General features: G+C 37.0%; 1 long non-coding RNA gene across 2 annotated transcripts in view; it reads left to right on the top strand.

Moving 5' to 3' along the window:
- The first annotated feature begins 380 nt into the window (after positions 1-380).
- LOC110365941 (uncharacterized) overlaps positions 381-24,705 on the top strand; it is a 39,328-nt gene continuing 15,003 nt past the window's right edge. The window contains exons 1-5 of one of the 2 annotated variants that reach the window (XR_010471306.1): positions 381-722; positions 2,184-2,409; positions 10,751-13,937; positions 14,571-14,750; positions 18,055-18,098. This is a non-coding gene — a long non-coding RNA (uncharacterized LOC110365941). Of the gene's footprint in view, positions 723-2,183; positions 2,410-10,750; positions 14,751-18,054; positions 18,099-24,705 lie in introns of both variants that reach the window. The other variant, XR_010471305.1, reaches the window with a different exon arrangement.

Below are 24,705 nucleotides of genomic sequence, written 5' to 3'. Positions count from 1 at the left end.
ATCACATTGCACATATTCTGAAATTGTGGTATAGTTTTCCTGTTATAAAATGACTAATACTGCTCAATTTCTGATTCTCTTTAATTATTCAGACTTTTAGAATAAATTATATTATGCAATATTCTTGAAGTAATACGAAGGAATAATTGACTGACACTGATATAATGGAGTGCCATCAATATTTTAATTTTAAATAACGTTATGCTTCAATTTACTTTCATCACTTTAAATGAGGAAGAATAATTCTTAAATTGTTTTAAATAAAAAATGAATCATGCTAAATTTTGTGTATAAGGGATACGTCCAAATAACCAGCTTTAGTTTTGTCCTCTGTCTACTTATGTACACCTGGAAGACTGAGAATTCCACATTTTGGGAAATCTGAGTACAGCTAAATTTTCTCACTCCTTGCACCATCACATGCAAAGACATGCCAGAAGCAGAAAAAAGAACTTGCTTCACTTAACAAATCTCTGTTGTTATATCATCTTTTGGGAAGAGAGCTACTTCAAACTCTGGTAAGGAAAACATTGGCACAGAAATGGAATGTGGGAATAATAACTGACTGCCCAGTGAATTTCCACCTCTTTCTCACTGGTTATCTCTTTTTTACTTGATGAGGCAACAGAATTATGTGTCATCTCTTACTCATGAAGAAACTTCAAATTTTAACATTGACATTCATTAGTAGGAATCTCTCTACATTTGCCAACAGTATCCAGGTACTGGTTGATGATGTTTCTGAACTATATGAATACTGCAGACTTTTAGCAAAGCATTTCAGCATCTGACATGTTTTTCTTTTGGCAGGCTGAGGGGAGAGGAGATTGTCTTTAGTTCTTAGCATGTCTTTCATAGGGTGTATTTTTTGCTGAATTTTGTAATTCACGCTATCTCAAGACAGAAGAGTTATTTTGTTCCTTTCAAGGGACTTTTGGATGCTGACCATGAAAGGGACAGACAATTTGTGGTGTGTGATTACCTTTTTCTTTTTTTGGCGTTTCTTTTTAAACTCTACTGAAATACTACTTAGGTTCTGTGAAGAAAATAAATTTAAACTTCATCTGACATAGATCTGTTTTCTTTATTTCTTGGCTAAGCTTCTCCTGTTTCTTGAGTAATTTATGAGCTTTTGGTGAATCTGAAAGCAAAGTGAAATGACAAAAAATTGTCTTGCATGAATGTCTGATAGGAAAACAAAGTGGTGTATAGTCATTCTATTGATCTGTCTTACAGTAGTTTTTTAGTCTTCTTTTTATGTCCATCTCACAGAGTGCTCTCCTGCTCTCCTATTGTTTGTTTGCCTTTTTTTTTTTTTTTAAGTTTATATTAGATTTGTTTAGCAAAATGCTTTCCACTACATCGTAGGTTAGTCTTGGCTAACAGCCAAGCCTACACCCAGCTTCTTAGTTGCTCCACACTCCTTCAGTAGGATGGGTGAGCTTATAGGAAAAAAGCAGGAATGAGAAAGCTCCTGGCTTCAGACAAAAAAGAGACTTTGTTTATTCCATCGGTTGTAGATTTTCAGGTTTGTGAGTGTGAGGGGCTGTAGGGGTGGTCTCTGCAAGAAAAAGTCAGGGGCTGCTCTGTGCTCCAGTTCCAGACACCTTTGCAACAGACCCACTGCAGCCAAAATTGAGCCCATCAAAGAAGTTGGTGGTGCCTCTGAGAAAAAATACCTAAAGCTAATATATTGCACAAAAAGTGTAAAAAATGAGGAAAAAGGGGTGAGAAACAATCCTACATCACAGAAGAAGGAGGGGAAGAGGTGTTCCAGGTGCTGGAACAGATATTCTCCAGCAGCCCATAAATAGGAAGGACCTATGCTGTAGCAGGGGAAAAGTGTGAAGGAGGAAGGAGTATCAGAGAGGAACTTTAATGAAGTGACTGTAACTCCCCCATTACCTGTACCGCTGGTGCTGCCTGGGGAGGGTAAAGGCAGAAGAGTCATGAATGAAAGAATGAAGCTGATCTCAGGAAAAAGGAGATGGGGGGAGAAGGTGCTGTTTGAGTTTCTCTAAGTTTCTTACTGTCTAGCTCTATTTTAATCGACAATAAATTAAATTGATTTACCCAAGTACAGTCTAGGCTGCCCATGATAGTAATTGGCAAGTGATCTCCTTGCTTTTATACTGACTCATGAACTTCTTTGTCTTATTTTCCCTGTGATCCTGTTGAGAAAGAAGAGTAAGAGAGCAGCTGGATTGGTGCATTGCCTATGTTTTGCCCTTTCTTAAATGTGGCTTTTCAGAGGTATCACCAACTTGGCTGAAGGGCTCAGCCATGCCCTTCCATGGGTCTGTTGGAGCCAGCTGTGTCCAGCATGGTGCAGATCTAAAGACTCCTTGCTTCCAGCACCTGGGCACCCAGTAAACACTATGATGGTTGTGCAGTTGAGAATAGGAGAAGGTAAGTAGGTGTATTGTTAATAAAGACATTTTACAACACTCATTGTCCCAGTTTTTCTAGAGGTAAATTTTCTATTTTTGGGGTGCTACTGTAAAAGTTAATATTGGTTAGTCCATTCATATTAGTGTTTGGGTGAACTGCACATTGGTTAACAGCTAATGTTTGAACATTTTAAAAGAGTGAAGAAGAATTTGTGCAAGAGACTTGCTGGTTTTCATGTTCACCAGTGTTTTCCAATAATCTTGAAGTTATTAGATGCTTTCCCCAATGCTTATCTTTCTGTCTGCTTATATGTGATTCATAATTAAACAGGGTTTATATGTAAAGTACAGAAAGAAAAAAAAAAAGTAAGGAGGAAATGGAAAACAAAAATACTGTACTATCTCATTGTTTTATTCACAGAGTTAAGAGCTTGGTGAATATTATTAGATTGGTGCAAAAGCAATTGCAGTTTCAGACCATGAATTTTAAATCATTATAACTATGCTGAAACACATCTTTTTATTATTCAAAATAGGAACAATTACAATCAACACATTTTTATCAAGGAGAAATCAGTTTGTTTATTCCGGTAGCATAAAAATCGGTGCTCTGGGATTTGATGAACTCTTGGAAAGTATTTTCTGTGTCTTGCTAGTTGTGGAAGCATTTTCCCTGCAAAAAGTTGTTCAGATGCTTGAAGAAGCAGTAGTCGGTTAGCAAGAGGTCAAGTGAATATGGCAGATGAAGCAGAGCTTTCTAGCCTAATTAATTCAACTTTGAAGCATCAGTTATGTGATGTGCAATCAGGCATTGCTGTGGAGAAGAATCAGGCCCTTTCTATTGACCAATGCCAGCTTGCAGGCATTGCAGGCATTGCAGTTTTCAGTGCATCTCACCAACTTGCTGAGCCTACTTCTCAGATGTAATGGTTTCACCAGGATTCAGAAAGCTGTAGTGGATCAGAATGGCAGCAAACCATCAAACAGTGACCAAGACCATTTTTTGGTGCACGTTTGGTTTTGGGAAGTACTTTGGAGGTTCTTCTTGGTCTAAGCACTGAGCTGGTTGTAACCAGTGGTTGTATAAAAATCCACTTTTAGTTGCACATCATAATCCAATTGAGAAATGGTTTGCTGTTGTGTACAATAAGAGAAGGCAACACTTCAAAACGCCAATTTTTTTTTTTTATTTTTGGTCAGCTCATGAGGCATCTACTTATTGAGCTTTTTCACCTTTCCAGTTTGCATCAAATACCAAATGACCATAGAATGGCCAATGTTGGATTCTTCGGCAACTTCTCATACAGTTGTAAGAGGACCAGATGTTTGCTCTCGGTTGTTGTCACCTTCCAATGGCCGGCCACTATGCTACTCATCTTCAAGTCTCTTATCTCCTTTGAGAAACTTCTTGAACCACCACCGCACTGTACATTTTTAAGCAGTTCCTAGGTCAAATGCATTGCTGATGTTGTGAGTTGTCTCCCCTGCTTTACAACCTATTTTGAACTCGAATAAGAAAATCACTCAAATTTGCTTTTAGTCTAACATTGTTTCCATAGTCTAAAATAAACAGCAAGTAATGTCATTATCAAAAAAATAAGGCAAGAAAAGCACATTAAAATTATGTATAACATAGCAACATTTATTTAAAAACTTATTCCAATATTGAATGGCAAATTTCTACAATGCGAAAATCGCAATTCCTTTTGCACCAACCTAATAGCTGCAATAGAAATTCCACAGTTACATTCAAATTACAACTAGGCAACACTTCGGAAAATGTTAATTAAAAACTCATCCTTTAAACAAATAAATAAGTAAACAAATTTATAAACAAACACGTAAATAAATAAAGCCCTTGGTTTGGAAACATCGTTATAATTATTTCATTTGACTGTACCATTTTGACACAGGCATAAATGAGGATATCTAGTCACTTCTATTTCATTTCTAATGTATTTTTTGTGGGTTTTTTTTTATGTTTTTGTTTGTTTGTTTGTTTTTCTATTTCATTTAAAGTTCGTTCCGAAAAAGATAAATTTCTTTGCAGTTTGTCACATGTTACCCATGCTAATAATCACTAGTCAGAAACAAGTAGCTGTTTGAAGCCTGTCCATTTTATTTGTTAAGCTGAAGAACAAACAGCATCTTCAATGAAAAAAAAAATCATGAACAACAGTTTTTGGAGAAGAATTTGCCGTTATCATCTACTCTGTGTTTCTGACCTAGCTGCTACACGAGACAGAGCTACATGAGATAGTAACTATTTCATTCCATCTGTTTCCATGCTGTATGCTTTACTTTCTCCACCAATTTCCATTTTGCAAAAGAAACAAGTAATAAAAAAGCAAGCTGTTTCAATATCAAGGAAAAGCAAAGTGGCCTTTTCTGCTGCTGCAAGTATAATTTCTTGCATCATACCTCATAATGACTGAGAGATGTTCATGGAACTGGGACACTGATGTGTTAGGGAATAGACAGCCTTAGCTTATTGAATTATTGGGTATACTGCTTCTCATAGAACTTGTTTAAAAACTACTTATATAGAATTTGTTTAGCAAGTAAGTTTGCTTAGCATAATTTCTGCAAGCTTTGAACTTTTGAACTTTCTGCCTTGTTAAGAAACAAAGACCTCAGAGTCTTCAAACATTATAGAAGATAAGAGGAGCTGCGTCTCTGGAGTTAAGTAAAGAAACAGAACAGCATCTAAAAAAAGATGAAGCAGAATAACATTTTGGTTATTGCCAAGAATATATTGTCTGGTGCTTGCTGTCAGCTGCCCGTGCAAAATAGCAACTGAAGGTCAGAACTTTGATTGATGCCTCACCTGATGGAAATGAAGAGATCAAATGAAAAACAAGGAGTTCCCAGACAGTTGGCCCAGAGTAACACATGGAGAGTGGGGGCTTGGATAGAGGGGGTATAATTGTCTGAGGTTTTTTTGGCAAGGGTCCCTCTTCAGGAGGCACCCAGCCCGAGCTGCTCTAACTGTATCTTGTGAATAAATTATTTATTTAAGAAGGATTTATGGAATCCATGCCTGAGTCTCTGCTGCAGGAAACCTAGAGAAATAAACTTTCCCAACACATGTGGCTGCTTACAAGAAGAATTTTTCGAAGGCATTTTAGAAGAAGAAAAATAGCAAGAAAGGGGGAGTTCTAGCTTCACAAGATGCAAAGCTGACATGCTTTGAATTCTAAGAATTAAAGGAAGTGAATAGAAGAAATTTTACCCAGTAGCAGAACATTCTGAATACCAGTGTTTTAATTAATAACAGTCAAATAAACTTAATGGTTTTAAAATATCTTTGATGAGGGAAATGGTGCACCCACATTTAGTCTAGGATTATGCCACTTTTCTTCTGTTAGGTATAATGTTAGCAGACCTCAGTTTGGAGTTCATCGGCTCATTCTTTAGGAAATTCATTTTTTTTAGGCTACGTGTCAGGTGGAAAAAAGCTATGAGAGAAAGGCAAAACCAGAGAATAAAGAAGATGGGAAAAGATCTTCCTTTTTACATTGCATTCACTTTGTCAGAATCTCCTTCATTAGTAGCTGGAAAACAATGAATAAGCATGAATATTACCTCTCCCATCTCATTGTCTTTATTAGTTCTGTGTTTGGAGACTTTCTCTATTGTGGTGAATTGCTGTAGAATTTTAGTTACATAAAGTAAATAGAATTTGTTTACCATGATTTATGTAATGTTACCAAAGGTGTCTTAATTGTGAGAAAACCAGAAAATTTTAGGTGTCTGAGACTCTGTCATACCCTAGCTAAGGAGAAAAATCCGATTTGATGACAACACTTAGTCACAAGCTAATAAAAATTTCCCCTGAAGGTGTATTCTAAATTATGTGGTGAGTGGTTTTGTGTTAAGTTGTATTAATTAGTTAAATTAAAAATTCAGGCTAGATAATTACATGCAATTTCAAGGCCTTTTCTGTGTTTAAAAGGCTAGAGAATAATAAGTTTTATTATATTATCTAAAGAACACAATATTTTATAATAAGTAGGACTTAACTTTGTAACTTCTCAAATAATTCAGCAGTAGTATTTAATTTATAACATGGGGCAAAGATCCTTCAGAAGTCTTATTTTGTCAGAACATATTTTTTTACTACTTCAAATAGATTATTGTCTTAATTTAAAAATATTACAGTTTACTGCTGCTGAAATTATTGAGGAAATTTGTCAAAATCTTGCTGTGCGGAAGTAAAACAAAAGAAATACTTCCTTCATAATAAAATGTCCTTTTGTCCTTCACTGTAGATTTCTTTGGACATTTAAGTTCATTATCACCTATTTGGCACCAGTTAGAACTACTGGACCCTGGTCAAAACTACTGTTATATTCAATTTGCTCTCCATGTAAACTGAAGACAAAACTGAAAATCTGCTAAATCCGGCAGCTCTGAGTCATTTTATCCTTGGCAGTGAGCAAGTAGATGTTTCTGTTTATTTACATACTCATTTTTTTTTTACAGTTTGCTTCTGTGACATTTTTTCTCAAAGGTATTTTCATCTGTTAGTCCAACTTTTTTTTTTTTTTTTGTTAGCAGAATTAATGAAGTACTAAGAATTCTTTTTACAAGAAATTCAAAACTCTTATACTTTGTATGAAATTATTTATTTCTACGTAACTCAATTTTTCAGCTTTACTGGAAGCAAAAAAAAAAAATTAAAAATGGGCAAAGCTACAACTACACTTTAAATGAATGGCAAAAGTGGCTATTAAAAAAAAGTATACCTGTTAAGCATAGGGTGTTCAGTGAATTTTTCCACAGTTGGGTTTGGTACTAGTATCCCCTTGCTTCATCTCATCTGATTGTGAGATACTGCCTCTATATCAGATTTTGACAGCTTTGACAATTTCCTGACCTAAATTTGGTATCGGCTTTTACACAAAAAAAAAATAATTTTGTTGGACAAGTGGAAGATGCATTAAAAGGCAGCCAGTAGAAAACAAAAGGCTTTGGTCCCTGAAATCAGTGTTGTCCCCAAAGGTCTTCATGTAGAGCTATGCCATTAATACAAGCATTGCTGTATTCCCTTTTACCTGCATTTCTTCTTAAAACCTCGTTATTCTACTTTCTAATTTCACCACAAGCCTTGAAGATAATGACTTAACACTTTTCTCTTAATGAATATACATTTTATGCTAAACCAAATGTATTTTTACTTTAAATGTTTTCATTTCACCGTATCACAGTATCACAGTATGTTTGGGATTGGAAGGGACCTCAAAAGATCATCTAGTCCAATCCCCCTGCTGGAGCAGGAACACCTAGGTGAGGTCGCACAGGAACATGTCCAGGTGGGTTTTGAATGTCTCCAGAGAAGGAGACTCCACAACCTCCCTGGGCAGCCTGTTCCAGTGCTCTGTCACCCTCACTGAGAAGTTTTTTCTCAAATTTAAGTGGAACCTCTTGTGTTCCAGCTTGATCCCATTACCCCTTGTCCTATCATTGTTTGCCATCAAGAAGAGCCTGGCTCCATCCTCGTGGCACTCACCCTTTATATATTTATAAACATTAATAAGGTCACCCCTCAGTCTCCTCTTCTCCAAACTAAAGAGACCCAGCTCCCTCAGCCTTTCTTCATAAGGGAGGTGCTCCACTCCCTTAATCATCTTGGTTGCCCTATGCTGGACCCTTTCCAGCAGTTCCCTGTCCTTCTGGAACTGAGGGGCCCAGAACTGGACACAATATTCCAGATGGGGTCTCACCAGGGCAGAGTAGAGGGGAAGGAGGACCTCTCTCGATCTACTAACCACCCCCCTTGTAATACACCCCAGGATGCCATTGGCCTTCCTGGCCACAAGGGCACAGTGCTGGCTCATGGTCATCCTGTTGTCTACCAGGACACCCAGGTCCTTTTCCCCTACACTGCTCTCTAATACGTAATTTCCCAACCTATACTGGAACCTGGGGTTGTTCCTGCCCAGATGCAGGACTCTACACTTTCCCTTGTTAAATTTCATTAGGTTATTCCCCGCCCAACTCTCCAGCCTGTCAAGGTCCCGCTGGATGGCAGCACAGCCTTCTGGCATGTCAGCCACTCCTCCCAGCTTAGTGCCATCAGCAAACTTGCTGATAGTACACTCTGTTCCCTCGTCCAAATAGTTAATGAATATATTGAATAATATTGGACCCAGTACGGACCCCTGAGGCACTCCACTAGATACTGGCCTCCAACTAGACTCCGCACCATTGACTACCACTCTCTGGCTTCTCTCCTTAAGCCAGTTTACAACCCACCTCACTACTCTATTGTCTAGACCACACCGCCTCAACTTAGCTGTGAGGATGCTGTGGGAGACTGTGTCAAAGGCTTTACTGAAGTCAAGGTAGACCACATCCACCGCTCTGCCATCATCCATCCACCTTGTTACATTCTCATAAAAGGCTATGAGGTTGGTCAAGCATGACTTACCCTTGGTAAAGCCATGCTGACTGCCCCTAATAACCCTCTTATCCTTGATATGCCTTGAGATGGCACCAAGGATAAGCTGTTCCATTACTTTCCCAGGGACAGAGGTGAGGCTGACCGGCCTATAATTACCCGGGTCCCCCTTCTTGCCCTTTTTGAAGACTGGAGTGACATTTGCTTTCCTCCAATCCTCGGGCACCTCTCCCGTTTCCCAAGACTTCGCAAAGATGACGGAGAGCGGTCCAGCAATGACTTCAGCCAACTCCCTCAGCACCCGCGGATGCATCCCATCTGGACCCATGGATTTATGGATGTCCAGACTATTTAATTGCTCCCTAACCCAGTCCTCATGGACTAAAGCAAACTCCTCCATTGACCTGGCTTCATCCAGGGTCTCAGGGGTACAGGGCTCCCCAGGACAGCCCCCGGCAGAGTAGACAGAGACAAAGAAGGCATTCAGTAATTCTGCCTTCTCTGTATCTTCTGCCACCAGGGCACCTACCCCATTCATCAGTGGGCCTACATTGCCTCTGGTATTAGTTTTATCTGCTATGTATTTGAAAAAGTTCTTTTTGCTGTCCTTGACCCCTCTAGTCAGCTGTAATTCTAAGGAGGCCTTGGCTATCCTAGCTGCCTTCCTACATCCTCTAACAGCAGCCTTATATTCTTCCCAAGTGGCCAGCCCCTGCTTCCATGACCTGTAAACTCTCCTCTTCTGCTTGAGCATACCCAAGAGATCCCTATTCAACCACGCAGGCCTCCTGGCTCCCTTCCTTGACTTCCTACGTGTGGGGATGCTCTGATCCTGAGCGTGGAAGAAACAATCTCTGAATGCAATCCAGCTATCTTGGGCCCCTTTTCCTTCATGCAGTCTTGCCCATGGGATTTCCCCCAGCAATTGCTTGAAAAGGCCAAAGTTAACCCTGCTAAAGTCCAGGGTTACAATTCTACTTGCTATTCTGTTCCTGCCACCCAAAATGCTGAACTCCACCATCTCGTGGTCACTGCAACCCAGGCAGCCCTCAACCTTTACTGCTTCCACCAGACCCTCCTTGTTAGTGAGGATGAGATCCAGCAGTGCACCTCTCCTAGTCGGCTCCTCCACCATCTGCATGAGGAAGTTATCATCAATGCACTGGAGGAACCTCCTGGACTGTGGCTGGCTGGCTGAATGGTCCTTCCAGCAAACATTAGGGAAGTTAAAATCACCCACAACAACCAGGGCCTGTGATTGTGAGGCCATTCCCAGCTGCCCATAGAAGGCCTCATCAACTCCCTCAGCCTGATCTGGTGGCCTGTAACAGACACCCACAACAGTGTCACTCCTGCCAGCCTGCCCCTTGATCCTGACCCATACACTCTCAACTCGCTCGTCATCCACTCCTGGCACAATTTAGTACATTGTAGTTGCTCTCTCACATAGAGAGCAACTCCACCACCACGCCTGGCTGGCCTGTCTTTCCTGAAAAGGGCATAGCCATCCATGACCACATTCCAGTCATGTGAACTGTCCCACCATGTTTCTGTAATTGCCATCAGATCATAATCTCCCGACCGAACACAGGATTCTAACTCCTCCTGCTTATTCCCCATGCTGCGCGCATTGGTGTACAGGCATTTCAGGGAGCGAGCAGAGCACACCTATTTCTCCCTAGGGGCATAGGAGGCCACCCGGTCCTCATCAGTTTTAGAATGTTGCCCCACTGGGACAAGCCCAGCTACAACCCCATCCCCCTTCGAGCCTAGTTTAAAGCTTTCCAAATGAGCCCAGCTAGTTCCTGCCCCAGCATCCTTTTGACCCTGCGAGATAAACCTTTCCCGCTTGACACTTTCCGGACTGGAGTCTTATAAAACCAAACATCTGCAACATAATTTGAACTAGAAACACTTCCAATCTGTAATCAGTTTGATTTTTCTGCTTCTGTTTCAGATCTGGAGAGGAACTTTTGTGTTGACAGCTGACCTATTTTTCCCACCCATAGCCACCTAGTAAAACCAGAATTTTTTCCTATTTATGAAATAAAAAATATCATTCCAGAATTCCTATATTCAGAGGCAGCTGAAGAATTTCTAAAGTAAAAGGTATTTCTGGTTTAGTAATTTGATCAACTCATCAGAAAGATAACACTTATATCTTGTTAACAGTATTTAAGAAGCAAGTAAAAATATGAAAACTATCATGTCCTGTATAGCTATAATTGGAATAAAGTAATTCATAAAGTTGGGACTGATTTCAGTAACTTAATGTGTGTATTTATAAGAATTATTTAACTATATTATTTTATATGTTATTTTATATATATAGCTATAATATATATAACTTTATTATTTTATATTTTAACTATATTATTTTATATGCACAGTCTTTCAGATAATATTTTTTTCTTGTTTGAAGTAATAAACTATCATTCTCTTGTACAGCTGGTCCATCCTGCAGGTGTTCTATTCTTATAGACTATATTTTTAAAATAATGACTAGAAAGTGAATTAAGATTGGCTATTGTTTTTAGACATAATAATCTATCTGGTACTAAAGGTAAAAGCGATTTTCTCAACTAATGTCAGGTCTTGAACCCTTCACACTAGTGGGTTTTACACTTATGAGGTGTGTGTGTGCGTGTGTATGTGTATGAGCACCTTCTGACAACATAGAGCTTTTACTGCTCCCTAAATCTTGAAACTGCTTCCAATTCTATAATTATGATTTATTTAAAATAATCTGTATAATTCAGTTTTATGATAGAGAAGTCTGAGTTTTACCTTAAAATTGCAAATGTATCTTTTATTTTCTTCTCCACTTTCATTCATTAACAATGAGAAATGGTCGGAGACCTGGGAAAGTTCTGAAAATATCTCTGTAGAGTCAATGGAACATCAGTGTTATGTTGTGGGTCATTGTGCTCCACACCTATGGTAAGTCTACTCCAAATAGAATAGACTGATGTTCAATAAACTTAAGATCCTTGTCTTCCATCATTTTTTAATTCTGTACTTTCCGAATTAATTATTAATGCTTTCCTGTTCTTTGTTTTTGGTACTGTACCATTTGAATGGGAGAAAAAAAAAGTATATCTGAAATACTTTCTAGGAAATTTATTGTTATTCTAGCAATGTGATTAAAAAAAAATAAGAAAATCTGCTTTTTCTTTTCTGCAGGTATTTTGCTTATGAAATAGTAACTGGCACTTCATAATGAAAACCTTCAAGCAACGTGAACTCCTAACAGTAACATACTTTTGTTAGCTTCTGTGTTCAAACATCAGCTCCAAAATCTTACAGAACACCAAGAAGTATTCCCATTAAATGCAATTTACCTGAAATTAATTGATAATTTCCATGTCTCATTGCCTTAATTTTCTGGGTTTTGTCCAGTTCATAACTCACATTTTCACACTGCTTTTCAGTATGTTTCTGAAGAACATCACACATTTTACATGTTCTATGCTGACATGTAAAATGTGTGGTATTCTTCAGAAATTGATGACCTGCCACCTAGAGAGAAATGTATGTTTTATTTATACTCCTTGAACATTTTTTTCCCCAAAGATTCTTAATTATTTATATAAATACTCAAACACATTATTCTGTCTTTAAATTGTGTAACTAATATAAATAGTTTCTGTAAATATGATAAACTGTAGGCTCCTAAAATTATTATCAAAGTTAAATATAGATTCTGTCATGCTTAATTGAGGATGAGGATAGATGAAACATAGCCTTTTGAAGAGACTAGTTCACAATCAACAATATATTTACTTACTGAAAAGTCATATTTTGTCTAAGGAATTATAAAAAAATATTGTTTGCAAGCATATATCTACCAAAATATATAATTATTATGTTTTCCTTATGTACACATTAGTCTTATCACATAATTTTGATATGTTAAGTCTCTACTATTTATGAAATAACCACAGAAAACCATTTAACAACTCTGGGAACTCAATTTTCAATAAGAGAGTTCAGACATTTTAGTGCTGTACTCTCAGTCATTGCAGAAAGGTCACCCCAGGTGGTTCAGATGACGCACATGGCAAACAGGAAGGCAGGCAGAAAGTAGGTTTGAAGATAAGAGAAATAATACCTCGTTAGTAAGTCTGAGTGGTGTAAAAAAGAATACCTTAAAAAATTATTGTGCTAGACCTCTACCTATCAAAATTATCTCCTGGTACACTGGTTCCTTTTTGGGGCTATAGGAGATGTGTTACCTCAGAGAAGGCTTTTTACAAAGGTTAGAAAAAAGGGAACTATAGCAGCATTACTACAAACCAGCAATAAGTGGAGATATTGGCTGTGTGCGATATTACAGGGTAATGGTCAGGGTGAAAATATAACAGCTGTGTTTTGCTTTGAATGGAGGAGATCTGAAATGTAAATATATAAATATTACTCATTACATTTCTGTTAAACTCTAATGTGAATTCTACAGGTGCCCTAGAGCCTTATAACCATCTGGGTACTATGCTATCTTGACAGACTATGGACAGAAACAACAGTCCTGCCAAGAAAAATAACTGAAAGCAATCTGTGTTTCATAAGCCTGAAAAAATAGCATAGCTTATTTTACAAGTGCAATCCTCAGTTCATTATAACATTCTGTTGCTTGATAATATTATCTGACTCCATGTAAAACAACCAGTTAAAGAAACTAGTTAGCAGCGCTGTGTACCTCAGCTTCAGGCAGTAATTTGTCCTAGAAATCAGATAGAAACTGATGTAAACTGATATGTGCACAACTGCGTCTCCTCCACTGGCCATCCTTTCTACTCCCCATCCCTTCTACTCCCCATCCCTTGTCTCTGAAGATCAGGTGCAGCATGATCCCTATTTTCATTTTCCCTATGACTCAAATTCAACTCTTCTAAACCGTTCTCATTTTCAGGAATGGAGTATGTCCCTTAAGGCTGTCAGATTAATTTTTCCTAGGTATAAACTGCCATAGTTACACTGGTTCAGAGCTTGCTCCTCTTTATTTCTTTTGCCTGTTTGTATATGACTGTTTGTTGTTACGGCCCTTCTGTCATTTAATCTCTACTGTTATGAAATCCAAGTATCTCTGAAGGGCATGTTATTCTCTGCAAGCAACACAAGCTCAAGTTTTTTGGGTCTGCAATGAGGTACATCATTATTGATTACATTTTATGCTATCCTGTCTGTGTCTTGATCCTTGGAAATGCCCAGGAAAATTAGATCCCTGCCTAAAAACAATTTTAAAATAAAAATCTTACAGATATTTCAGAAAACTATATCTGTTTTTACAGAGGGGACAGAGCCAGCCCCCTGAAAAGACAATGACCAGACATCTTTTAGAATCATAGCTAATTCCACCATGTACAAATAAAAGCTTTTAATTTTTCTTTGAAACTATTTAAATAAGAAATTGTAACCATGGAAATTTAATACCAGATGTGTACATTTTCAGGGTCTCCTTTGACTATTTTTTACATTTTCACTGCATGTTTTTATCGTGCTTCAATAGGAATTTTGGGTCCTAAAGATTTGAGAGTATCTCTTCATTACATAATAAAGTCCCCACAGTCCTGCTAAATTAAGTCACTATGAATTATTCTACTTCATTCTGTAGATCAAGCCCAAGGCTCTGCTTACTCATGTTTCTGAAAATTAGATGCAATTTATAACAATGCCAATCTTTTTATCTTGTCAAAGTTTCCTTTTTATATATACTACGTTTTACTTTGTGTTTTGCTTCCCAGCATTAACACACCATTACTTTTCCTTTTTACATGCAGTTCACTTGGAGTGAAAAGCAGAGCACCTGGAAAGAATGAAGCAAACATATTCTGAGCTGGAGCAGCACAGATGTGCAAGAGGAAGAAACTGAAATTTTAAAGTCCGTGTAATTGCAGTTAATATACAATGAACACCATGACTACAAAGCATAGTGCTGCTCTAAAACTTCCTTTTCTAAGGTGCGTAATGGCATCTTTTCATATCTGAAATAGCAAAGGGGAAACTGCACTGATTTCACTGTTGGATGGATACAGTACATCTTCCAATTCTATCTTTTGCAGTTCATGTTCTGGTCATGGTTAGATGGATTCTTTTCACCCTTCCACTAGGTACTTTTCTCTACTTCATCTACTGTTGTATCTCTTGTCTGACATAACTTTTCGAGACTATCCATTGCATTATCTTTTCTCCATCCTATTGGCAGCCTGTTATTATTTTTCTATTTTTTCACATTTTCCTTATTGCATTGGGTCTATTTTTCTTTTTCTTTTTTTTTTTTCTCTGTATTTTTTGCACATTATATTTAATTTTTGTTATTATCTTTTATTATTGCCTGTACAATGGCAGCATGCAGTCAGCAACATTCCAATCGCATTTTCTTGGCTTTCTAAGCATATGTACAGCTGCCACGGATGATGCATATTATACCAAGAAACAGTAGTTTTCTCAGATTTCCCCTTATTCTTACCTCTTCTTCCCTCAACATTTATGCACTTTTAAAAAAGTTTGATGTAAGTCCCACTTGTTTGAGGCTGTATAACTTCTGTATTAAAAGATACAAATGAGTTTTAAGACACATTAAATATCCAAAACACTCTAATGTCATAAAGTTTATAAACAAGTGACTTGAATTTTCCTTCTTATTAACAGTATAGAACATTCATTAGATTTGCTGCAAGTATTGCAACATGTCTGCAACAGCAGAGCTGATACAAGTATTTTGATTTGAAGATGAAACTGATTTGCTGAAAACACAATTAAATTGCAGTAGGAAGTTGAGCCAAGTCATAAATGGACACCTGAAGTCAAAAGCATCTATGTACAATTCAGAACTGAAATTCTAAATAAGTCAATGTAGGTTAATAGAATATTGCTAAGTAGAAACAACACTCTAAAAAGCAAAACTTTTGAAGATATATAAAAAGGTGGTATTATCAATGTTTGTACTGTCTGTCTGCTAGCTTCCTTAACTTGGTTTTAAATAATTTTACATCTGTTTTAAAAGTTGTTCTTTGAAAGTGATGAGCAGCTTTACAGAGGGTTTACTGATTAACTATCTGTACTGACAATGGTATTTCTACCGATGTTGCAGTAATATTTGTGAGTTCCATCAAAAATCACATCTCACCTAGACATTGTATCAACATACGGAGTGATACTTTCCTTTAAAGATTTTAGAGATTCTCTATAAAAAGCTACTAACTGCCTCAAGCTTAGCAGCCTGAGATAATGTGATCCCTTAACTTATATTCGCTCCAAGCAAATATCCTACATTATACGTTCTATATCATGTGTTGAAACAGCCTGTCTTTCTCCACCAGCTCTATAGAGGGCCAAGTGAAAGTCTGAACTTAGATGTTATTTAGTCTATCTCTTTTGATTAGGTGCTTTTATTGAGAGCAGGACTGAAACTTGCTCAAGAATCTTGTACATCCATGAGAATGTTTACGATATAGATCATATGAATGTGTTAAAAGCAATATGTGCACGTTAGTCCACAGAAATTCCACAGAAAATCAAATTCTCTAAGCTCTACCGTAACACTCTATCAGCCACTGAGCTCCATCATCTATCCTCCATGCAACTGCAGCAGTTTCATAGAAAAATCTAAGTACAATGCTGTCATTCATATTCAGATACAGCGATGTTCTGAGTAAGATCAGGTCTGTAATGGGAAAACAATGTATTTTAGTAGACGAACTTACATGGCAAATATTAGCACATTTTCAGATATGCAAGATTTTTTTCTAAGTTTTAGTATTACTTCATGGTCTGAAGACAATCAGACTTTAATCAAACCAATTTCCAGAGCTGATTAAGCCTTAAAAAGACTGGGCTGTGCAAAGACTCCCCTTCATTTAATCTACTGAGCCATTAGCTCAAGTGTCATAGATGATTTAATTGCTGTGGGAAAGAGACAGCATGTGGCAGGAGAAAAGAAACACTAAACCAACCAAAAAAATCCTCAGAAAACCTTTATTTATCCATTCAACAATTATTCAGATAGAACTGTCAAGGAGTAACAGAAAATAGCCAGTAAAAAAGGTAAACCTAGATCAATTCTGTGCTGGTTGTCTAAACAAATACATGAAACCATTTAGGTTTTTAATGCCTTAAACTTCTACCTGAAATGAGCCAGTAGATAGTGGGAAAGGCGAATGACAGAAGTAATACATTTGCTATGGGAAATCCTCTTCAGTGCAGGAACTGCTAGATTCTCTACTCTGGGGTTTGTGTTTTGTTGTGGTTTGGTTTTTTTGTTTGTTTGTTTATTGAGAGGGGTTTGTACCCCAATGTTTTTAAATAAATTCCTCTCTGAAAAGTTTGTGAGACTATGTCTCTGCACATGGCTGTAAAGAAGGATGGCTCAGTTTGGTGCTTTTTACTGGAGTAAAAGAAACTTTGAGACCAGGGAGAAACTGCTACCTAATTTTTTTATTCTTATTCCTACATCTGCCTTTTAACTTTTTTCTCTCTTTTATATTCAACATAAATTTAATAAGCATGTTATAGTGTTCTTCTTTGTCTAAGGACAGGATCTTTGTTTTACTGAAATTAACTTTGAGTCTTTTTATGCTGCAGAAATTATCTTTATGTTTCTCATGGGCACAGGTTTTCTACTGTCTGCAAATTTGGAAGGGAATATCCAAAACTAGTTATGAAAATTTCTCTTTTATCAAAAACAAGACAACAGTGTACAAAAGATAACTGAGTTTCAAAAATACTTGGCAAACTAAAACAAAAAACAAGTAAAGAAAACGACAACCCTATATGTATTCATTGCATTTTATTATTCTAATTCAATTAGTCTTTTCCAGCTTCTTGGAATATATGAAAAATTAATTGAGCTTATTAACAATATACTTTTGCTTCCATAGCAAATGTAATTCAGTGTTTGTTTTCTTCAACTAATAGATCACCTCCTTTCATCTAGAAAATTGTCAGTGACCTTACACAGTTTTTTTTTGTGACATTTGTTTGCAGAAAATAATTTTGATCACCAACTGTAATTTTGTAACAAATTATTCTATTTTAGCAGGGAAACACAGAAGTTGCTTGAATGCCTTTTAATAAAGAAGCTAATTCAAGGTTGGCTCTAGAGGTTCAGGTCATAAATAATATTAATGACTCTCTTTTATATGTTTAAAGAAAACTACCCTCTGGGAAATAATGTCAGGTTTCAAGTTGAATATGTGTTTTAAGGTTGTTTGAATGATCTTATCATAAGTAGACCTGACTTCTTTTGTAACTTTTCTTGCTTAGAATGCACCAGGACTAACTAAGAGGAAACCTCTGGGAAATGGAAGGTGAGAGATTTCTTCCCTCATTACCTACCACTAAGAGCATGTATATATTTTAATTTCAGAAATTTTTAAAGCCGACCTGATCATTTTTGAAAACATACAAAGTATGAAAAAGGCTTGCTTTTGGCAAGGAACATTTATCTTTTCCTTTGCTTGCCTTCCCTTCCTTCCCTTTCTCTTCAGATTCTTTGTTATAGTCCAAAGAGAATAAAAAAATACTGAAATGCTTTCTTCTTTAGTTCTCCTAATATAATATGGGCTACTTGAGCTTAAGATGCAGGATTCAGCTGTGACTTAGGTTGTCCTGGAATGCCAAGGTTCAGAGTGGTTCATACAGTCCTTCTTGGAGCTTTATTTCAAGTTTCTCCTAAAAGTTATGTCTGAATTATGAATAAGCCTAAGAAAAAGAAAAACAAAGCAATGTTTCTTTTATGAATGAAACTCAAGCATGAATAATGGAAAAACAACCTTATAAGAAAAAAAAAAAAAAAGTGCTATTGTTCTGATTGACTTCTGCAGTAATTATATACTCTCAGAAGCTAAAAAGAAAGATAAAAAAAAACAGCTGAGTTTTCTCAGAATTATAACTTTATGAATATGTGTGAGGACAACGCTCTCATAGTTACATAAGATTGGTGGTTTAAGTTGTTAATGCTAGTAAAATAATTGTTTTTAGTACAGAGATAATTTTCTGTAATTGATAGCAATTTCTAACTCATTCTAATTAATTCATTTTCTCTGGAACGCACTTGTAGACTTCCTGCTTTAAAATTCCTTTATGAACTAATTAAATGCAGTCAGACATTTCCATAAGCATGTGTTAGTTTCAAGAAATGTAAAGTCAACTCAAGTAAAGTAAGATTTTTACTTAGTAATTTTCTTATTTGGGTGAGATACCATTCTGAAAAATGTTGATGTTGAAGCAGTTCTTGCTATATTACAGGACAATTTAGGAACAAGGAACTAAATTAAGATCTTACACAAGAGTGGGCATTTAAATTACTGACTGGTTGAACTTCTGAAATATACTTTTAACTTCAAACATTTCCTTCTGTTTTTCCCATTGACCATTCCTGCAGCAATACCCTCCAAAAGACCCTAGAGGGAAATCTTTCCTAGTTTGGAAAGCAGCTCTGAATCCCAGATCCAGCATTATGTTGTCTCCAAGAAAATGGCATAGTTGTGATGTGTTAGGCTAGCAATAAACATTTTCACATTCAGTTCAGATCTTTAAATTTCTACAAGCCAGAAGAAAAAAAAACAAAAATAATAGTACTGTCCAATTAAAGTCTCTTCTACCTTAATAGAGAAAACATTTTATTTTCTTCCAGAGCAGGCACTATCATTGCAGTGATTTTTAAGGTATGAATTTCAGCACGTATGATCATCCATAGAAGGCATGCTTGAAGATGTGCATTCACCAACTCACAGAAACCACCTTGTTTTATGAATGGTGTTTCCCCACGTTTTTAAAACAAATAAAACAAAAACAAACAAACAAAACACTTATTAAATATATTTATAGACACCAGATAGGTACTCTGATGTAGAAAAGTTAAGACAATTTAAAATAATGTCTTTTTGTTTAAGGTGGTAATATTTGTTTCTATTTGAGAGTTGGTGGGTTTTCCCCTTACTGTGATTTTTATGACAGCTTAGTTTGGAGTACAGTTAATAGGAAGATTGTATTCTTCACAGCCTTGAATATTGTTGTGTAATAAAAGGCAATAAATTAGTATACACAAACGGCAGTGCAGCACTTTGCACTCTGTAGTTCTGGGGAAATAGTGTCTTTCCTCACTTTCTAAGAATGTTTTCACTATTTCCCTTAGAGATAATATGTTTTCTCAACAGCTGTTTTTAAGCATTTATTTATGTTTTGGATTCTGAATACTGTGCTATTGATAGAGTTTATGAAATCAGATGGGTGAAATGGAAATTAAAAATAAAGTTGTCTGGACAGGTGAGAAGCTCATTAATGTCCTATAAGAACATCAAGTTACAGAAAAACTGAGGTGTGTTCCTAAACCAGGATTTTTTCTTTCCTAGAGAAAAGATGACAAAATAATTAAAAAAAAAAAAAGGTATTGTTGAACCAAAAAAAAAAAAAAAAAAAAAAAAAAGCCTGAGCTTGGGTCTCCCAAATGAAACACTCCTGTTAGGCTGTTAAAGGAAAAAAAGGTGCTATTTTGACATTTTGACATTTTACATAACAATACTTTGAAATTTGTCAAAAGGATTGGGGAAAAAATGATTAAAATAAAACAAAGTGGTGTTTTGTTTTGTTTTGTTTTTAAAAAACCCACAAAATATACTTGTTCTTTATATCTATCTACCAGAGGCAAATATGGTCTGAGGTTTGAAAATCTGAATGTTTTCACTATTATTCCACTGCTGGCAGCTTCATTTCTTATGTTATACATTTAATATATCTTCCAGGCCAGTGATTTCTCCTCCATCTCTTTCCTTCTAAAATGCATTCTGCACAATAGGAAATGGATGAATAAAACATAAGATGCCTTTATCTTTTCCCAAATGGAGACTTGCTTCTTTAAAATTAGCATATTAGAAACCACATGTATTTCAACTGAGTTGAATTTAAGGGAAACCCAAAATGTAACAATTCAATGAACTGAAAAACATTGACTTTGTTTTGAAAGAACAAGAACTTCACATGCTTAATGTGGCACAATTTTTAATTTTTTTTCTTAAGGGTTCAAATAACTTTTCTGATTAACACCTTATCTCTGCAAGGTGTTCTTTTTGAGTATTAGTTCTTATTGTAATTAACTAGATGGGCAACATCTTGGCTAGCAAGTGATATTTTAATTCCGTACTCTCTTGTGTCTCTGGAGTCATAAGATATATGTTTGAGAAGAGAGCAAGACTTAGGAAGGCCAAACAATTTTCTCATGAAAAACAAATACTGTAAAAACTGTTTCTAAGATGTTTCTTCTGATTTTTTTAAATTTTATTTCTGCAACAGTTTTCTTCACCGTCATTCAAGAAGACTATCCAAAGATGTTAAAATATACTGCTCTCTTTTGAATATTATCTGTTAACAGCTATATTAGGAATACCTAAAAAAACTGGTGTTTATCACAGAATCACACAGAACCACAGAATGTTAGCAATTGGAAGGGACCTTGAAAGATCATCTAGTCCAATCCCCCTGCCAGAGCAGGAACACCTAGGTGAGGTTACACAGGAAGGCATCCAGGCAGGTTTTGAATATCTTCAGAGAAGGAGACTCCACAGCCTCCCTGAGAAGCCTCTTCCAGTGTTCTGTCACCTTTATTGTGAAGAAGTTTCTTCTGAAACTCAAATGGAAACTCCTGTGTTCCAGTTTGTACCCATTGCCCCTTGTCTTATCATTGGTTGTCACAGAGAAAAGCCTGGCTTCATCCTCATGACACTCACCCTCTACATATTTATAAACATTAATAAGGTCACCCCTCAGTCTCTTCTTCTCCAAACTAAAGAAACCCAGCTCCCTCAGCCTTTCCTCATAAGGGAGATGCTCCACTCCCTTCATCATCTTTGTGGCTCTGCACTGGACTCTCTCCAGCAGTTCCCTGTCCTTCTGGAACTGGGTGGCCCAGAACTGGACACAATATTCCAGATGCAGTCTCACCAGGGCAGAGTAGAGGGGAAGGAGAGCCTCTCTGGACCTACTAACCACCCCGCTTCTAATACACTCCAGGATGCTGTTGGCCTTCTTAGCCACAAGGGCACAGTGCTGGCTCATGGTCATCCTGCTGTCCCCCAGGTCCCTTTCCCCTATGCTGCTCTCTAATAGGCTGTTCCCCAACTTATACTGGAACCTGGGGTTGTTCCTACACAGATTCAATACTCTACACTTGCCCTTGTTATAGTTCACTAAATTTTTCCCTGCCCAACTCTTCATCCTGTCCAGGTCTTGCTGGATGACAGCACAGCCTTCTGGCATGTCAGCCACTCCTCCCAGTTTGGTGTCATTAGCAAACTTGTTGACGCTGCATTCTGTTCCCTCATATAAGTCATTGATGAATATACTGAATAATACTGGTCCCGGTATCGACCCTTGAGGCACTCCGCTAGACACAGGCCTCCAACTTGACTCTGTCCCATTGACCACGACTCTCTGGCTTCTTTCCTTCAGTCAGTTCCCTTTCGACCTCACTACTTGTTTGTCCAGTCCACACTTCCTCAGTTTAGCAGTAAGGATGCTGTGGGAGACTGTGTCAAATTCTTACAGAAGGAGTCATGTAGTTGTAAATAATATGAAGATCCCATCATATTTTAATTCATCTTATTTTAATTCAATGCACTATAGTTATAACTTCAGGAGTATTTACTTCAAGAGTATTTATTCTGAAGACATATGTGTATTTTCCTGTGATATAACTAAGACATAACCAGCCATAAAAAAATCAAGTCAAAAGCCAAAAAGTCTTGCACCCTATCTCATATCACTATTACTGGCTGTTCCATCACTATTTAAAGACTTCCTCATTGAGAAGTTATGCCTGACTTTTTTTTTAGTGTCCTAAAAAGGTGTATTTCATTAATTTGTCTAATGCATTTGGCAAAATCATTTTAAACTATATGTTTTTTAATATGTTAAAAGTAATTCCTTGAGCATGTAGGTTTTGCCTAGCAATTTCACCATTGGGTGAGTCAGGGGTTCCTAAATCTAGTACATCAAAAATAGGTCAAAATTTTTGTTTTACAATTTCTCAGTGCAATTAATGCTTTAATATCCACTGTTTAAGACTATAGTGTATATTCAAAACCGAAGAGCTCTGAACTGCTCTGCTTCTCCTGGTCACGGAAGCTTTTCCGTAACCCAGAGTCTCTTTCCCCTTCTTTACATATTTTGTTTCTATTATATTTGCAATGACATGATACTGAACCTATTATATTGTGAAGATGTGGGTCTATACTGATTGACGAAAACACATTATAATGCTTCCTGATTTGCTCTCTACTGCTTTTCCTAATAATTGCCAATATTTAACATATTTTAAATAAGGATGGGTATTGATCCTAAAAGACATAAAATTTTATTTTTTCCAAGACCCTGAACATGGGTTAGGTAATACCAAACACCAGTAGAGGCTGGGTGGATTACGGATTCAAAGTAGCCCTGGGAAGAAGGACTTGGGGGTGCTGGTTGATGAGAACCTCAACATGAGATGGAAACGTGAGCTTGCAGCTCAGAAAGCCAACTGTGTCTAGGGCTGCATCAAAATAAATGTGGCCAGCAGATCGAGGGAGCTGATTCTTGCCCTCTACTTTGCTCTCATGAGACACACCTGGGTGACTGTTTCAGCTCTGGATCCTCCAACATAAGGAGGGTATGAGCCTGTTGGAGTAGGTCCAGAGGAGGCCCATGAAGATGATCAGAGGGCTGGAGCACCTCTCCTGTGAAGACAGGCTGAGAGAGTTGGTGTTGTTCAGCCCAGAGAAGTGAAGGTTCTGGGGGGATATTCTAACAGCCTTTCAGTGCCTAAAGGGGGCATATAAGAAAGCTGGAGAGAGACTTTTGACAAGGGCATATAGTGGTAGGACAAGGAGTAATCACTTTAAATTGAAAGATGGTAGATTTAGATTAGATATGAGGAAGAAATTTTTCACTGTGTGGGTGGTGAGACACTGGAACCAGTTGCTCAGGTGAGTTGTGGATGCCCCATTCCTGGGAAGTGTTCAAGGCCAGATTGGATGAGGCTTTGAGTAAACTGGACTAGTGGAAGGTGCCCCTGACCATGACAGGGGTGTTGTGACTGGATGATCTTTAAGATCTGTTGCAACTCAAACTATTGTATGATTTTATGATTCTGAGTTTTAATGACTAGTTCAAGAATGTACTAAAATTTGTAGTTTGCTTTGAGTCCCTGCCTTACACATTACTTAGCACTTGAATTTGGTAACTGATTTTACTGTCTCATGTTGCTAGACCATGTACACATCTATGTGATCTGCATAGGTTTCACAGTATCAATTAATACCTGTAAATTTTGCTGCCTTGGTATTAACCCGCTTTTAAAGAAACTATGAAGATTCACTGGTGCAGGTAGAGGTTCACTGACAATTTTCCCCCACTGTGAAGCTATGAAAAAGTCTTCATTTTAAAAAGGGTATGTGCCTTTTCATATTCTCCAGTTTGTTCTGACTGTAGGGACACCACACCTTTAAAAGTTGTTCTGGTGTGTAGTTCTGTGATTTCTATTCTTATGACTTATGCAAAGGAATTTGGCTTTTGTGGAGTTAATCTTCAGTGAATACACTTTTTTCTTAGGTCTCTTAAACAGCCTACAATACTTAAGTGCATAATATTTATAGGTTTTTAGGTGGCTAAATTTGCATAAATGTATTTAAATTTATGACTTCACTGAACAAAAATAATAAAGTCATCCTCAAGAAATCCAGCTGAAAATGACTAATAATCCTTGAATCAAGGAACATCTAGGTGAAGATGACTGATATTCGTACAATTTATGATAACATCAGGCTTAAAATGGGAAAATTTTCCTTTCAAGTGAATGCTGAATGATATACCTATCAGCATAATTATTTTGAGCTGTGTTAATTATTGTCTTTAAACTTTGACCAAGACCACAGTTCCATG

The sequence above is a fragment of the Columba livia genome, chromosome 1, assembly GCF_036013475.1.
Source record: "Columba livia isolate bColLiv1 breed racing homer chromosome 1, bColLiv1.pat.W.v2, whole genome shotgun sequence".
Classification (NCBI taxonomy): domain Eukaryota; kingdom Metazoa; phylum Chordata; class Aves; order Columbiformes; family Columbidae; genus Columba; species Columba livia.
This window is presented reverse-complemented; position numbering and strand designations above follow the sequence as displayed.